This window comes from Hippocampus bargibanti, linkage group LG16 (genome assembly GCF_051943395.1).
Source record: "Hippocampus bargibanti isolate YZ-2025 linkage group LG16, ASM5194339v1, whole genome shotgun sequence".
Lineage (NCBI taxonomy): Eukaryota > Metazoa > Chordata > Actinopteri > Syngnathiformes > Syngnathidae > Hippocampus > Hippocampus bargibanti.
Genome location: NC_142749.1, coordinates 8,002,672 through 8,019,740, shown reverse-complemented (window position 1 = coordinate 8,019,740; position 17,069 = coordinate 8,002,672). Strand labels below are relative to the sequence as shown.

Genomic DNA, 17,069 nt, shown 5'->3' with positions numbered 1-17,069 from the left:
AACGCACTTCATTTAAATCAGCGCACGAATTCACTTGGGTGCGCTTATTTTACGCCATTCAATTCACGCACGCAAAAGACTCACTCGACGTGTGATGGAAATGATGTCGCTTGTTTGAACCTGGAATAACAACAGGTATCAGGCGCTGAGAGTTTACTTGTTGATATGAGTTGCATGTTGAACACGATACCACCGAAATAAACAAGCCACTGTCAGCTGCTCTTTATTCATTTGGCGCCACCATCAGGCGGTTATTATAAGGATACATACACTGAAAAGCTATATACGTACTGTTATTGCAAAAGTATAATGCGATTCAATACAAGAGCTTCATCCAAAAAGATGTTTTAGCAAATATAGCGGTCCGAAAATGTAACACACACTGTCAGGGTGGTATTACAATTTGTAACATTACATTGATTAATGGGGTTGTAATAATAGAATCCCCCCTCAATTCCTTATGCAAGCCTTTCTAAAATGTTTGGTTCACTTTGTCAGTGCAGGAAGCGCGGTTTCAGTTTTTATTCAGTAACCATGTTTTCGTAAATGGATTTCTCACACTATATGTGCCCTGTGATTAACTTGTCAACCGGTCTTTATGTGTAGTGCCTTTCACCCTGTCAGTAGACAAAAGGCTCCATCTCAGGTCACAGTATAGAAAATGAATAGATGTATGGGTATGTGTGTGTATGTGGTTATCTTGAATAGCTACACAGTAGTCAAAATATTAGAAATGTGTCAGTATGGCATAGTGCAGTGAAGCTGCACATAAAATTGTTCAAGTTTTGACTGTATTGAATATCTATCTATCTATCTATCTATCTATCTATCTATCTATCTATCTATCTATCTATCTATCTATCTATCTATCTATCTATCTATCTATCTATCTATCTATCTATCTATCTATCTATCTATCTATCTGTCTGTCTGTCTGTCTGTCTGTCTGTCTGTCCATCCGCCCGCCCGCCAATCAAAATCGACTAGTACAATTGTTTTGTATTGTTTGATAGATTGGACTCTATGAAATTCCATCCTGCAGTTGGTAGTACCTGTAATTCTGTGTCCCCATCACCGTATTGTCCACTCGAATCGATATGAGTTAACCATCAGTGAAATGGGTCAAAATTTGGGTGCACTTACTTTTGGAATCACTTTAAATATGATTTTAATGTTTTGTTACTTCCATATAAATGATTACATGTCTTCGCACCTTTCTACCCTGTGGTACAGTCTGTTTCATCCGCAAACTTTGGTCATAAAATGCTGGTCTTTGGGTGATTGCAGAGCACCCCCTCCCCCCCAAAAAAAGAAATATATTGACAGAGAGTGTTCGCTATTTGGACTTGAGTGGTCTATCGGGAACAATTACTGTGAAGTCCTCAGTAGGAATGTTTACATGTCATTGTTAAGCCTTAACTTTTAAATTACTATAATATTTAAACCGCATTTACTTGTAGGTGTGCTTGTCTTACACTTCTCTTCTCTCTTGCCTTGCTAGGTAATGATGACTGTGATGCCGATTCTAGACTGACGGACTGGGTGGGACAGGTACGAAGGCGGGCCACTTTCCTCGAGGCGTTGCTATGGAGAACTGCGCATGGATTGATCGATCAGGTGAGGAGGATCCACTTCTTAAAAAGCATCTGTCTGCGGCCCAGCATTTTATTGAAAGGAATTCAGTGATGTTCTAGTTAACAGTGTCTAGCACCACATGACAGACAAACCTTTTTTGGTTGAATTTACTCTATTTTATTTTGTTATGTGGTTTTGAGAAAATGCATCTGGATGCAGTTCCGTTTAAAAGTAAACAATACAAGTACAAAAAAATGTATCAGGATACAGATGATTTTATTTTGTGGAACCATATACCGCATAATAAAATTGAGTAAATTCATCACTTTTTGTGAGGTCTACTGTATTGTCGAGATTTCTTCTTTTTTCCTCACTTTTGAATTTGTCCTTGCTCTGTTGGGGAAGTCACATCAGTGGATGTCATGATTGATTGCCAACCTTTGAGACACTTGACACGTTAACTTGATATTGACCAAAATTGTTCCAATGCAGTCATAAAGACCCCTATCCGTTTGCACAAGGCTAGAAATCAGCATTCCTCTACAGGGAGTGAAAATCATCCCACACCACATTACTCTCTCTTCCCCTCTTCCAAAAAACTAATGGCAATGATCATAAACGCTTCGTCATAAGTAATGAACTAGGAGCAATGAGACAAACACGATTCTTTGCCTCAGTACAAAAGCCTTGAGAGGTTCCCCCTGGAGAAATTTAGATTTTCTATCTCCCACCCGCCATACGGAAACCAGAGTTTATCATAGGCTTCTCTGTCTGCAATTCTTTACCACCCCAGCCCTCCTGCATTCCCCCCTCACCAACTCTCATTAGCTGCAAACACACAGCTGTTGGGTTACCTCTCCAGGGCTCCCATTAAGGGCTGCCACTCAGGCTTACCGTGTCCCCGAGCCAATCATATTACAGCACCCACCTACGCACTACTACTGCAAAGCTGCACCTAACCAGCTGTATTAATAACATTGAAGCATTTTACTCAGGTGGTCCAAGCCCTCGTCTCGAAAGAATCGTGCATATCTCAATATACCAACAAGCTATAGTTTGACGGTCAATCTCACAATCTGTCCATCCATCTGTTATACACATACCTTTGTGTCCCCTATCAACTAAGCGCCCAACTCAAATGGCTCTTAAGCAATGAAATTCTAATGAGTAATTTCAGTGAAAAGGCATTCGTTATTATTAACAGGTACGCTGTGGCTGTGTAAACAGTTTTGTTCACAGGAGCATTCATCAAAACAAGATGTCAAAGATTGTCTTTCAGTGTGATTAATAATAATAATAATACATTTAATTTCAAGCGCCTTTCAAAACATCCAAAGACACTTTACAATAAAAACAATAAAACAAAGCAAACAACAATAAAACCATGAGTAAAATGATAAATAATAAAATAGCAGATTGAACCAGACATTGAAAGCAATTTTAAACAGATGGGTTTTGAGGAGGGACTTGATTAAAGTTATGTGTACACGTCAGTCTGAATTCTTTCAAAAATAGTGATGTCACAATAAGTATGTCAGATAAAATATTTAATATTTGATGTTTCTTCACCGCTGTTTGTGACAAAAAAAGGTAATACAGATAACAGCTAATACAGAAACACTTTGTACCACTTTGCACAAATAAATATATGGAGTACATTCTTATCGTATGATTGCTCCTCCTAATTCTCGTGCCCACTGCCCTTCATTCCTTTTATTTATGAATATCTACATTTGTCAACCCTTATTCCGTCAGTGTTCTAATGTCACCGTCAGTTGTCAGTCCGCTTACGAAAGCATAGGGAATTCTGATTTCTTGAGTATGCCTAAATTGCTACTTATACATCACACTACGGTATAGACACAAGATGAGACCACCCGCACCATCGCCATTAACTCGCTGCAATTCACAATTTTATTCGGGATTTGAAAATATGATGTAGAACATCATTCTCAAATTTGTTCTGGGTTTGTATTTTCTTGTTTTGGGTGATAAATTGCTGGCCATGGGTTCTGGCAATGTTTTTCCCTTCCACAAGGAGGCAGGATTTCTCTTTTTTTTCATATTAGCGATTTGTTTCAGCTTCGGCTGTTGTTGAAGCGCTAGACCCAGTACATATGTATTGCATTGTGTTTTGGACAGCCACCCTCATTTCAAGCTCATATAACTCCAGACCCATATGATTTAGCAATTAATACTTTTTAATAACACAGATTTCTTATGCCGCAATAAATGTTTATGTATGCTCCGCTTCCGGGACGAGCGGACGCTGGCGCGCTTTGGCTGCCGCTGCTTTGGCTGCCGCTGCTTTCCCGCGTAATGTTTTTTACCTGTTTTTTACCTTCTTTTAGCCTTTTAAACCTCTTTTTAGCTTTTTTTATGGTTCACGAACCTCTGGAATTACCAGACAGTCACCAAACGAACGTTGGCTATCGATCCATCTCATGATTCCGGTCGCTTATCCGGATCAATGACGAAGCCGCGTTATCATCTCCACCCACCTGTTCCCGCTGTCGAGGGCTACCTGGCCGCTGCCTCCATCTGGGTGTTGCTGGTGAATATCATGGCGCTTCTCCATCGACCTGTTGGGCGGCTACAGTACTCGGCGGCGGAGCTGCTGAAGTTCCGCTCCCGATGGACGAGCGTGCCACCGGCGATTCTCCGGTTTCCGGAAATCGCTCGTCGCCCTTCACGGAGGTATATCCACCGCGGATCACGTCGAGGCTTTCACCTCGATGGCTCCAAGGATATCACCTCCCTGTGGTCATCCGTCCGCCAGCCGCGCAGAGGGAGTAGCCGCACGATCGACCACCGTATGTTAGCCGGCCTGGCTAGGTCGGCTAATGCGCCTAGTCGTGGGGACGCCACCAGCGTCAACTTCGGCCTCCTCAACGTCCGCTCGCTTACGGGAAAGGGGTGTCTTATCCAAGGCATTCTAATCTAATCTAATTGACCGTAAGCTTGACTTTTTTTGTATAACTGAGACTTGGCAAACGGCGGGAGACTTCTCCGAGCTCAATGGCGCAACTCCACCAGGCTTTGTTTACATTGCTAAGCCCCGCCTCTCAGGCCGCGGAGGTGGACTTGCGATACTTTACCGCAAGAACTGGAGAATCCTTCAAGTTTCTATCCAGGAAACCCAATCTTTTGAATGCCTTACGTGTAAAATTTCTGGACCCTCACCCACCATCATAGCCACTGTATACCGTGCACCAAAACCACATTGTGACTTTCTAAAAGAATTCTCTGAGGTCCTCACACACCTCTCCACCCTGTCACCTAATGTAATTATTCTCGGGGACTTCAACATCCACATGGACAATTCCACTCTTCCCCTCACTAAAGACTTCACCTCCTCACTCGACAGCTTTGGTCTGCACCAATTCTCGGATTTTCCCACCCACATAAAAGGCCACACCCTGGACTTCATCTGCATGTCTGGCCTTACCCCTAAGAATTGCACAGCTGATGAAATCCCTATAACAGACCATTTCCTGGTTTCATTCAATGTTTCCATCACTCTCTCTCTCCCCAAACCACCCCGTGTCATCACATATCGCAACATCAAGGACATCAACGTTGCCACCCTTGCTGAGATGATTGCCACCCTGACTCTGGACCACAACTCTTCTCCTGATGAACTTGTCTGCCGGTACAACGCGGACCTCACGAACACCCTCAACGCCCTTGCTCCTGTAAAGTCCCGGTCTGTTCAATTTATCCGACCTGCACCCTGGTTCACCCCCCATCTCCGCTCCATCAAGACAAAGACTCGCCAACTTGAAAGACTTTACAGGAAGTCCGGGCTTACTATCCACAAGGACATGTATGCAACTCACCTTACCCTTTATAAGGACTCTATCTCACGCGCAAAATCGCTATATTACTCTGGACTCATTGATTCAAATTCTGGTAACTCACGGGCCCTCTTTTCCCTCTATCACAAAATCACACAATCTCCTATCTCTCTCCCCTCACACTTTTATTCCTCTGAGACATGCAACACTCTGCTGATGTTTTTTAGCGAAAAGATCAACAAAATCCATCAGCACCTCGGGTCCTCTGTCCGCCCCCCTTCTCCCAGCCTTTCTACTCCTTCCAAACTTTTTTCCGCTTTTGCACTCCCCCATCCCTCTATAATCTCAGACATTATCACCAAGTCCAAGAACTCCTCCTGTCAACTCGACCCCCTCCCCACTATCCTTATCAAGTCCTGCCTACCCTCTCTTCTCCCATTTATTTCTACCATTATTCACTCCTCATTATCAACTGGAATTGTTCCTATCCCACTCAAAACCGCAGCTGTCACTCCAATCTTGAAAAAACCTGGCTCAGACCCAAACGATTTCAATAACTTACGTCCAATTTCCCACCTTCCATTCATCGCCAAAATTCTTGAAAAGACAGTTGTGTCCCAGCTTCACTCACACCTCACTCACAATAACCTCTACGAACAATTCCAGTCTGGTTTCCGCCCCCGCCACAGTACTGAATCGGCTCTCATAAAAATCACGAATGATCTTTTTATGGCAGCCGATGCCGGTTCACTCTCCATCCTCATCCTTCTCGACCTGACCTCAGCTTTTGACACCATTTCCCACCCTATCCTTCTCGACAGACTTTCCACCCGAGGCATCACCCACACCCCACTCCGCTGGTTTCATTCCTATCTCTCTGATCGCGCACAATTCATCCAAATCAACTCGTTCACCTCACGGTCCTCTCTGGTGTCCTCTGGTGTGCCTCAAGGGTCTGTCCTGGGGCCTACTTCCTCTTGGCAATATTTTCCGTAAGTTTGGCATTCACTTTCACTGCTTCGCGGATGACACCCAACTCTACCTCTCCATCAAACCCGACGCCTCTCTTCCACCTTCATCCCTCTCATGTTGCCTCTCAGAAATTAAATCCTGGCTTTCCCATAACTTTCTCAAGCTCAACAGTGAAAAAACTGAACTTCTTCTTGTCGGTACCAAATCCAACCTCCACAAAACTAACAGTTTCTCCCTCACCATTGACAGTTCTACCGTATCCCCCTCCCCTCAGGTCAAGAGTCTGGGTATCATCCTCGATAGCTCACTATCCTTTCACTCCCATATTAATAACATTACTCGGTCTGCTTATTTCCACCTCCGTAATATTAACCGTCTCCGTCCCTCGCTCACCCCTCACTCCGCTGCTATCCTTATCCACAGTCTTGTCACCTCCCGCATCGATTATTGCAACGCACTTCTCTTCGGTGTCAATCAGAAATTTGTCCATAAACTCCAACTCGTCCAAAATTCTTCAGCCCGGATCATCACTAGAACCCCCTCCTTTCACCACATCACCCCTGTACTCCAGCAACTCCACTGGCTACCGGTTAAACATCGTATCAAATTCAAAATACTTCTGTTTACTTTCAAAGCCATCCATAACCTTGCTCCTCCCTATCTTTCTGACCTGCTTCAAATCTCTGTTCCCTCTCGGTCCCTCAGATCCTCATCCTCCCTTCACGTCTATGTGCCCTCTGCCCGTCTCACCACGATGGGATGCAGAGCTTTCAGCCGCTCTGCTCCCAAACTCTGGAATTCACTCCCACCCAACATCCGTAATATTGACTCCCTCCCTATTTTCAAGACTCATCTCAAAACCCATTTGTTTAAAATTGCTTTCAATGTCTAATTCTCTCTGCTATTTTATTATTTATCATTTTACTTATGGTTTTATTGTTATGTGCTGTGTTCTATTGTTTTTATTGTAAAGTGTCCTTGGGTGTTTTGAAAGGCGCTTGAAATAAAATGTATTATTATTGTTGTTATTATGTAGTCCTAAAACTCACTATTCTGTTGGTTCTGGATTTTGGGTGACAATGACAAAAACCTTGACACTGGAGTGGATACATTTTTGCACGTCTGGCAGTGAAGGAGTTAATTGCAACTACAGGCAGTTTCGTCCTCATCCATGTCGCTTTGTTTTTATTGGGACAATGCCGGTCTGTCAAATTATATGTTTCCATTAAAGCGATTCATCACGCATCAAAAGTTTGAAATTCGCTGTTCTGTGCTGAGCAAATACCACTAACATATCCCACTGAAGCTTCCACACATTAGCATTGACTGCAACATATCTTTAGTCACAGCTATCTGATTGCAGTAAGAATGCTGGGGGAATGGACAAGGCATACTCTGCCAAATGGCATTTTTGTAAAATATTTGTTTCACCGTATGTACGATTTCGCTTCGATGTGAGAGCGCTCTTAATTTGCACGCCAGAAAATCTGACAACTATCACGAGTAGAATGGTGTTTCCGCCCACCCATGAGAGGTGTCCTTTGATTTGGGTTCAGTGGCTGTGATCTGTTCTCATTTGCATCTTTCTAACCTCTTATCGCACAAGGCACCTGGAGCACGACTGCCCCACCTCCAGCAACACACACATGGGGTCACATGTATTGCATTTGAAGGGAAATTTAAAAAGAGGTGATCAATCAACACAATGTTTATCAAACACACACACACACACACACACACACACACACACACACACACACGCGCACACACGCACACACACACACACACACACACACACACACACACACACACACACACACACACACACACACACACACACAAACAGAAGACAAATCCACAATGAATGACTATGTAATATCTGCTGTTCTGTGTGGCTCAACACGGGCACAAATCTTCAAGGATGCTTTCACAGCATGCGTTTAGCCTTTGACAACTGATTGAAAACACCCACGCTCCCATCTCAAGGTGTGGCGAGACGTGTTGCAACATTTAAGCCAACAGGAATCACTGTTCGACCCGCTATGAGATTTAACACGGACAGGGATTTACTTCATCGGGGTTTGAGGAAACTTAAGCTTCTGAAGGAAGAGACAGTCCAACTCGTACAAACAGGTACAAGTACAAGCATAAGTACAAGTACAGGTATAATGCAATGAAATGCAATACAATACAATGCAATACATCCTGATTTACAAAGTTCTTTTATAACAGCTGCACCTGTGACAAAACAGTTAGCAAAAAGTAAAAAAAAAACAAAAAAAAAAAACAGGTAACATAAAAAACGGACAGTCGTCCAATCCGAACCAGTTTTCCCTCATACGCTTTGTTGTTTAAAGCAGTTTGAAATGAAAGACAATGCAAGTGTCTTTTCACTTAATGGATCAGATATGTCATGCTGAAAATGTGCATACGACGGCTACAAGCTCAGGTTCAAAGCCGATAAGAAGCTGTACCTTGTATTGTTGAAAAAAACGTGGGTCACTTCTCATGATCGGTGTAAATATATATATATATATATATATATATATATATATATATATATATTATTTTTTTTCTGTTAATTTTGTCAATAATGTCAATTTTGGAATTTCTGCCTGTGGAAACGACTTCTTAGGCACATTCTTTTTCAAAAAAACTTTAGAGAGGAGTCGTTCTTCGTGAAGCAGAATAAACATGGGGACAAATAAAGAAGGGATATTGCATTCCTCTAATGTTAGTCAAATTTCTTTCTTTCAATTATTCTATTTATAGCTCAAAATAAGAAAAATATCATTAGCCAGAGACACTTTCGCCCTGTAATGTTTTAACACAATAACATTCAAATTAGATTTCTTATCACAAAGACCAGATAACAGTTTTGCATGCCTGATCATTCAATTCCATAAAACCTGCTTTTTAATTATAAATTCAAATTCCTGCCATGTTTTTTACTTCGGGCTGTATGTTCTTAGCCGATTTCGTTTTTAACCAACAATAAATGCAGAAGTAAGCTTTTAGATAACAATGATTTGCAATGAATTATTTATGCATGCCAACACCAGAGTGTCGAATAATAGAAGGAAAAATAGATTGAACATTTTTTCACCCCATTGTTTGCCTTCAAAAAAACAGAAGATATAAGAGAAAATTATAACATTAAAACTAGAGAGATTTTGCAGCAACAGCCAGTCCTGCTCAAGAATAACAAAAGGACGCCAAATTAGATCCCCCATCTCCAACTCCACTTCCCCCCTAACCCCAAACCCCACCTCATGGTTTTTGAAATCCAATGCTTGCCTACTGGCAATATGAGGGGGGAAAACACAAAGAAAATGGGCAAACAATGTCAAAAAAGTGGGAAAAGAAAGTGTGCTTTATTATTATATATTTTTTCATGCAAGTTTACATCACAATTCAGCTGCCAAAGAATATTATAACAAAATGCCAATTTATTGTTTGGAACAGTTTTGCATTTCCTTATTAACTGACTAAACAATAGTACAAAAAGTAGATACAATGTTTTTTTTTCATCAGTTTTGCATTTCTATGACGATCATTAAAAGAAAGAAATGAACTGGCGGGGGGAAAGTGGATGGGGTAAACATGACCCCAGAATCACTCTGGAATGGTTGACGATGAGTGAAGTTCAAGTGAAGTAATCCTTTTATTTGCCATCAATGTGTCTTGTTTAGTATTGTGTCCCCATCATAGTCAGAATGTTTATCTCTGCAGTCACGCCGGATGTCATTCTGTCTTTTGGGGATGGGGGGGGGGGTGCGAATTTAACATTGCTTCAAGCTGTGGTATAGTTTGCATTTCCGTTTTTAGCTTATTGTGGATACTTGCCGACGGAGGCTCGGATTATATACACACGATCTTGACAGTCATCCATGTAACTGCAGCAACAACATCATTGCTGATAGTGAAACAGTCCAATTCTCCCGCGGTCATTTTCACTTGTTCACCATCCAACGTGAATGAAAAAGCAAAAGACATATTAAAATATTTTAGATGATCATATTTCATTTTGAAAAAACGATTAAATCATCCACATGTACAAAGTGAAAACCGCACTGGTGGGCAGAAGTCTTGTTTTTTTTCCTTCTTTTATTAATTGAATTATGACTTCTCCTTAAAACTTTTGGGGTTATTTATCATGCGTTGTGTGAAACCAGTCAGTCGATTACAGGCTGCATTTAATGACAGTGCTTTAAAAGATGCTATCCTCTAATGATGTGTGAAATTAAGTTCCATGTGGTGTGATGCAATATAATATCTTGTATAAAATTTAATGACTTAAGGAGAAATACAAGAAACACGTTTGGGAAAGAGGAGGGGTGCAGTACCGATTAACGGATGCAATGCCTCAGCATGCTTTCTTTCTCTGTGAATGAATTATATTTGATTTGGTTTGATTGTTTTGGTTGATGTTGGAAGACAGAAACTTTCCACATTGGTATCATTGTAATTACCGTAAAGTTTGAGCACAGTCGTGCATGACTCATACACATTTCAGCATTTGCATTTTTGTCCATGTTAGTACTATAGCGCTATATAAATCAATGTCTTGGGTTGTATTTTGTACACCTGCCACCATTTCAAGGTCAGATAACTCCAGACCCATATAACTTAGTAATTAACTCTTTTTATTTCAGATTAAAGAAGAGAGCCTAACGTTTCTAACGCAGTATTGAATGTTTATGTAGTCCTAAAACGTAATATTCTGTGGGTCCTGCAATTTGAGTGAAAATGACAAAAACCCATGCACTGGAGTGAATACAATTTTGCACATCATCTGGCAGTGAATGAGTTAATTTCAGACTTCTCACACAAATTTCATTTAAGGAAATCGTAGAGTTTGCTCCAAGTACAGTAAAGTCTCGTTATATCGATATCGGATATATCGATAGTCCCGGTTATATCGATACTATTTCTATGCACACACAGAGAAAATTACATGCAAACAGGGTCGGATATATCGATAGTCCCGGTTATATCGATATTTTTTCGGACTCCCTTGAATATCGATATAACGAGACTTTACTGTAATTTGTATAACAACAGAAACTCGCTTAAGTGGCCATTTTAGTGTCATCGCGAGTTAAGCACCACTTTATTTAAGACTTGGTTTGATTTACATGTCTTCCTCTGTTGTTTTTCGCGCTATTGCAGCTCACCCCGAGGTTACCCGTTTAAAATGCGCAGCAAAGTGTTGCAATGCTGGACAGAAGGTCTGAAGGTTATTTGTGTGTGTGCGTGTGAGTGTATGCGTATGTGTTAGGTCGTGCCAGTCAAAACGCAAATTCCATGTAAAAAATTATCTGTATTCCGACGTAATGATGGCTTACTAAAGCCATCAAGTACAGAATCCGGAGTGACCACGAGATACATACATAAATCAGACTTTGTCCATTCAATGTCGTGAAACGCTACGTCGATCAAGAAAGGTGAGACGTTTGACACACACATACCAGACAATGCTGTCTGGCATGAGAGACATCCAATAGCTTTATGTCATTATGAATGTAATTAACATGGTATCGTCATTTAAGTCAATATTCAGTCGAATGTTCCTGCTAAATGATGACCGGTGCCGTAATTTGGGTGTGTGTATCGCTAATACTATACATTGGTGTTTACCGTTTAAGTGTCCCATGTATCAGTAAATACTATGGTTTAGTATCAGAGGGTTAGGGTATGACAATAGCTACTGGATGAAAGTGCTAGAGACTTTGCTATCTTTATTTTGAATTCAAAGAAACGTATTGAAAGATGTAGGAGACGATGGAAGGAAAATATATTCATCGGAGTAAAGAGTGGAGGCAGACAGTAGCATCTGGCCTCCAATTTTTAATTAGAATTAACCATTGGGAGTTTTCATTTTACAAACTGGGGTGAGCCTTATCCAAAAGGAATACTTGATAACACGGAAGTAATAATATCTCTTTTTTTAATGAGGTGGAAATGTTTTTTTTAATGCAAACAATTCTGGGAAATAGGCGAGGATTCAAATGACTGTACAGTATTAAAATTGAGATTTGGGAGCAACTATATCATGAGTTGGAAAAATACACAAGTGAATCAATTTTGTCAGGTTGTTTGTTTGATTAGAATTTTTATATGCGCAAATTACTCCAGTTCATCTGAAGTGCAACTGGCAATGGAGCGGGAAAAAAACATTTTACAGCACAGTAAGAGGAGAGCTGCTGCTTCACTGCCCTAAAAGGCTTCAGTGTTTTAAGCATCAATCTCTTCCCCGAGCTTGATGTTGTTCAGTCAATATTATGCATGACATTGCAAGACTGACTGGATTTGACCTTGCAAGCCCAAGATTGCAATACCGTTGCAAAGTGGTGACACAGAAGAGCCTTCAAAACGTGCAGAAAAAGAAACTTTACTTGTGTCAAACTTTAACTTTTTTGCTTCATAATCCATCCATCCATCCATCCATCCATCCATCCATCTTCTGCCGCTTATCCGGGGTCGGGTCGCGGGGGCAGCAGCTTCAGTAGGGAAGCCCAGACTTCCCTCTCCCCAGCCACTTCTTGTAGCTCGTCCTGGGGGATCCCGAGGCGTTCCCATGCCAGCTGGGAGACATAGTCTCTCCAGCGTGTTCTGGGTCGTCCCCGGGGTCTCCTGCCAGTGGAGCATGCTCGGAACACCTCACCAGGGAGGCGTCCTGGGGGCATCCTAATCAGATGCCAGAGCCACCTCATCTGGCTCCTGTCAATGTGGAGGAGGAGTGGCTCGACTTTGAGCCCCTCCCGGATGACCGAGCTTCTCACCTTATCTCTAAGGGAGAGCCCGGACACCCTACGGAGAAAGCTCATTTCGGCCGCTTGCATCCGGGATGTCGTTCTTTCGGACACAACCCATAGCTCGTGTCCATAGATGAGGGTTGGGACGTAGATCGACTGGTAGATTGAGAGCTTTGCTTTTTGGCTCAGCTCCTTCTTAACCACGACAGATCGGTACAAAGTCCGCATCACAGCAGACGCCGCACCGATCCGCCTGTCGACCTCTCGCTCCCTTACACCCTCATTCGTGAACAAGACACCCAGATACTTAAACTCCTCCACTTGAGGCAAAATCTCCTCCCCGACCCGGAGAGGGCACTCCACCCTTTTCCGACTTAGAACCATTGTCTCAGATTTGGAGGTGCTGATTCTCATCCCAACCGCTTCCCATTCGGCTGCGAAACGCTCAAGAGAGAGTTGGAGAGCTTCACTTGAAGGCCCCAACAGTACCACATCCTCTGCAAAAAGCAGAGATGCTATACTGAGGCCACCAAAACGGAAACCTTCAACACTTCGGCTGTGCCTAGAAAATCTGTCCATAAAGGTTATGAATAGAATCGGTGACAAAGGGCAGCCTTGGCGGAGCCCAACCCTCACTGGAAACGATTCCGACTTATTGTCAATGTGAACCAGACTCTGACATCGGTCGTATAGGGACCGAACGGCCCGTATCAGGCGTTCCTGTACCCCATACTCCCGAAGCACCGTCCACAAAATTCCATGAGGGACACGGTCAAATGATTTATCCAAGTCCACAAAGCACATGTAGACTGGTTGGGCAAATTCCCATGCACCCTCGAGGACCCTGCTAAGGGTGTAGAGCTGGTCCATTGTTCCGCGGCCGGGACGAAAACCACACTGTTCCTCCTCAATCTGAGGCTCGTCTTTCCGACGGACCCGCCCCTCTAGAACCCCTGAGTAGACCTTTCCAGGGAGGCTGAGGAGTGTGATCCCTCTGTAGTTGGAACACATCCTCCGGTCGCCCTTTTTAAAAAGGGGGACCACCACCCCAGTCTGCCAATCCAGAAGCACTCTCCCCGATGACCACGCAATGTTGCAGAGGCGTGTTAGCCAGGACAGCCCCACAACATCCAGAGCCTTTAAGAACTCCGGTCGGATCTCATCCACCCGTGGGGCCTTGACAGCGAGGAGCTTTTTAACCACCTCGGTGACTTCATCCACAGAGATCAGAGAGCCCACCTCGGAGTCCCCAGACACTGCTTCCTCCAAGGAAGGCGTGTTGGTGGAGTTGAGGAGGTCTTCGAAGTACTATGCCCACCGGTTCACAACGTCTGGAGTCGATGTCAGCAGCGCCCCATCCTCACTGTACACAGTGTTAGTGGTGCACTGCTTTCCCCTCCTGAGACGCCGGATGGTGGACCATAATTTCCTCGAAGCGGCGCGGAAGTCGGCTTTCATGGCCTCACCGAACTCTTCCCATGCCCGTGTTTTTTCCTCGGATTTGCGGGCTCATGTTTTGGACACTTCGTAATCATTTGACTGAATAAAACTGGAAGCAATCAAATTGTGACCTTCTAAAGGATAGTTAAACTGTGAGAAGCATTATTGAAGTCATCAAAAAACATGTAAAAAGTGATCTTTGCATCAATTGGAAATACGTTTTTTTTTTTTTGTTTTTTTTTTTTGCAAACTCGGACTCGAACTTAGTAACATACATTTCCAACCATAGGCTCATAAGTGTGCTGACTGCCCCTGAACCACATTATCTTGAAAAAAATAAAGGATGACAATGACCACTATGGAACATTGGTTTGTATTATCAAAGCCTCCCGTGGAAACAGTGCAAACAGAGAACAAAGCCTTCTTGATTGGTATCATGTCAGAGATTGTAACGTTGATTAGAGGGAATTATCTACGAGAGCACAAGCCGCTCTTGAATTAACAAGAAGATCCTTTCAACGTCATCTATCAGCAGCGCAAAAATAAACAACCTTTTGCACTCATGTTGACAACGATGGGCAATATAGACTATTCAATTGACGCATGCCTATTTTCTAAACATGGGAGGAAACCATAAAACATACCGTTTTATGGAAACCATAAAACCCCATGCAAGCACAGGGAGAACACCAAAGATGACTTGAACTGATATTCACAATGCTGAACTTTTCAAATACGAGACGGATGCCCTCGCCACTTCAAACCTGTGCTACATTTTTCAATCATATTTGATCCACACCACAGACACTGACAAAAATCATATAAGCACTCATAAATGAGAAGAAAAGGTCAACATGATTAACACTGCGTTTGGCTTTGACAAAATAATGTGAATCTAGTACAAACCAAACATGATTAGTTTGCTGTCGTCGGATGATTGAGCTTGTTTTGGTGCTTCCTGAAAGCGGGGTTCCACATGGAATTTGTTTTCCACAAACTACAGAATGACTATCCCTTTAAGGCAAAGGTGGAACAGACTGGTTGTTTGATTGTCTGTGCAGAAACAAACATCCTGACCAATCAACTGTCAGACAGCAAAGCTGAAGCCAATTACCTGTCAAAATTCTCGGCTTGGTTGTTATTAAATTGATATCACAATGGGGAAAAACTCACAAACATGTCACAACAGTACACATTTTGGATTTCATATTGTCCAAAACTTTATTTAGGAAATGCATGATTGTAAGACAGTTGTGTTCCGTACCGTTGGTGAGTACGGATGTGCTGGTCTTACTTGAAATCATGAGATGCTGTGAGATAGCGGAATCCTATAAGACTGTCAGTCTGAGCGGTTGTGAAGTAGATGCCATGAAAGAGAGGGAATGAGAAGCTTTTCATGTTTAATTACTAATTAACTTAATTAGAGCAGCTTATGAAAAATGCATTTAAATGAGAGATGGGCTTTACTCTTGAATAGCAAGACTCCTGCACTAGATTGGGTGTCCTATTACATGCTAAATGGACTGCACGAGGGACTGTTAATGAGCGTAGATCATTTCAATTTGAGCATAGTCTGATCCGCAACCCTTCACTCCCAAAACAACTGTGAAAGCTCGCATAAGTAAAATTGTCTATATGCATGTGTTGTTTTTGCAAGCTGTTTTGGTTTGCATTTGAAATTGGGGTATTAAAAATTCAGATTTAAGCAGTGGCAGCTATTCAATTGAGGGTGCTAGGGAGCCACCCCGTTAAAATGTGACCAAAGTCTTAATCCGTGTGAATGCTCACTGTGAAACCTAGGGCGATAAAGTAAACCAGCAAATAATTAGTTAATGTTAAGCCGGGGTTTTTGGCGAACAGTTAGAAATGTCCAGAGCCCTGCGTTTACACAAACAAGTCTTGTTCAGGCCTTGTTCACTTTAACTATGTGTAAACTCCGTGGGGTCATGGGTTCAATTCCGGTTGCTGCTCTTCCTGTGTGGTATTTTCATGCCCTCCTCCTGCGTGGACTGTTTTTCCGGGTGCTCCGTTTCCTCACATATAACAAAAATAATCCTGGTTGGTTCATAAAACTCTTTGAATGGCCTAAATTGTCATTTGGATGAAAATATATTTTTTATGTGTACTGAAAGTATTATCTTTATGTCCGAATTGATATTAAGAGGCAATGCTAATTAGATGGGACTAAATAGATAAACGTCCACGTGACATGAAACTTGTGATAGTGAGCGGTTCGTGAAGACTATGGTCTTACCAAAATTGCATTGGGTACTGGGGTTTGTAGTAAATCCTTTGAAATAGTTCTTTACATTAACACATCAAAAGACACCGAAAATTGTATAATCATTAGCATACATATGTTGTCAGTTCCATGTCGCCAAATAAATCATTTATTGTGGATCAAAAATTAGTGTCATGAACATGTACCGTATTTTCTGCACTATAAGGTGCACCGGATTATAAAAAGCACCTTCAATGAACCGTGTATATTAAAATACAATACAATACAATACAATACATACCAATG

At 42.2% G+C, this 17,069-nt stretch overlaps 1 long non-coding RNA gene across 1 annotated transcript in view; it reads left to right on the top strand.

Moving 5' to 3' along the window:
* The window catches only part of LOC148886292 (uncharacterized), a 44,023-nt gene that overhangs the window by 1,377 nt on the left and 25,577 nt on the right, over positions 1–17,069 (top strand). The window contains exon 2 of the long non-coding RNA XR_016117887.1: positions 1,502–1,617. This is a non-coding gene — a long non-coding RNA (uncharacterized LOC148886292). The remainder of the gene's footprint in view (positions 1–1,501; positions 1,618–17,069) is intronic.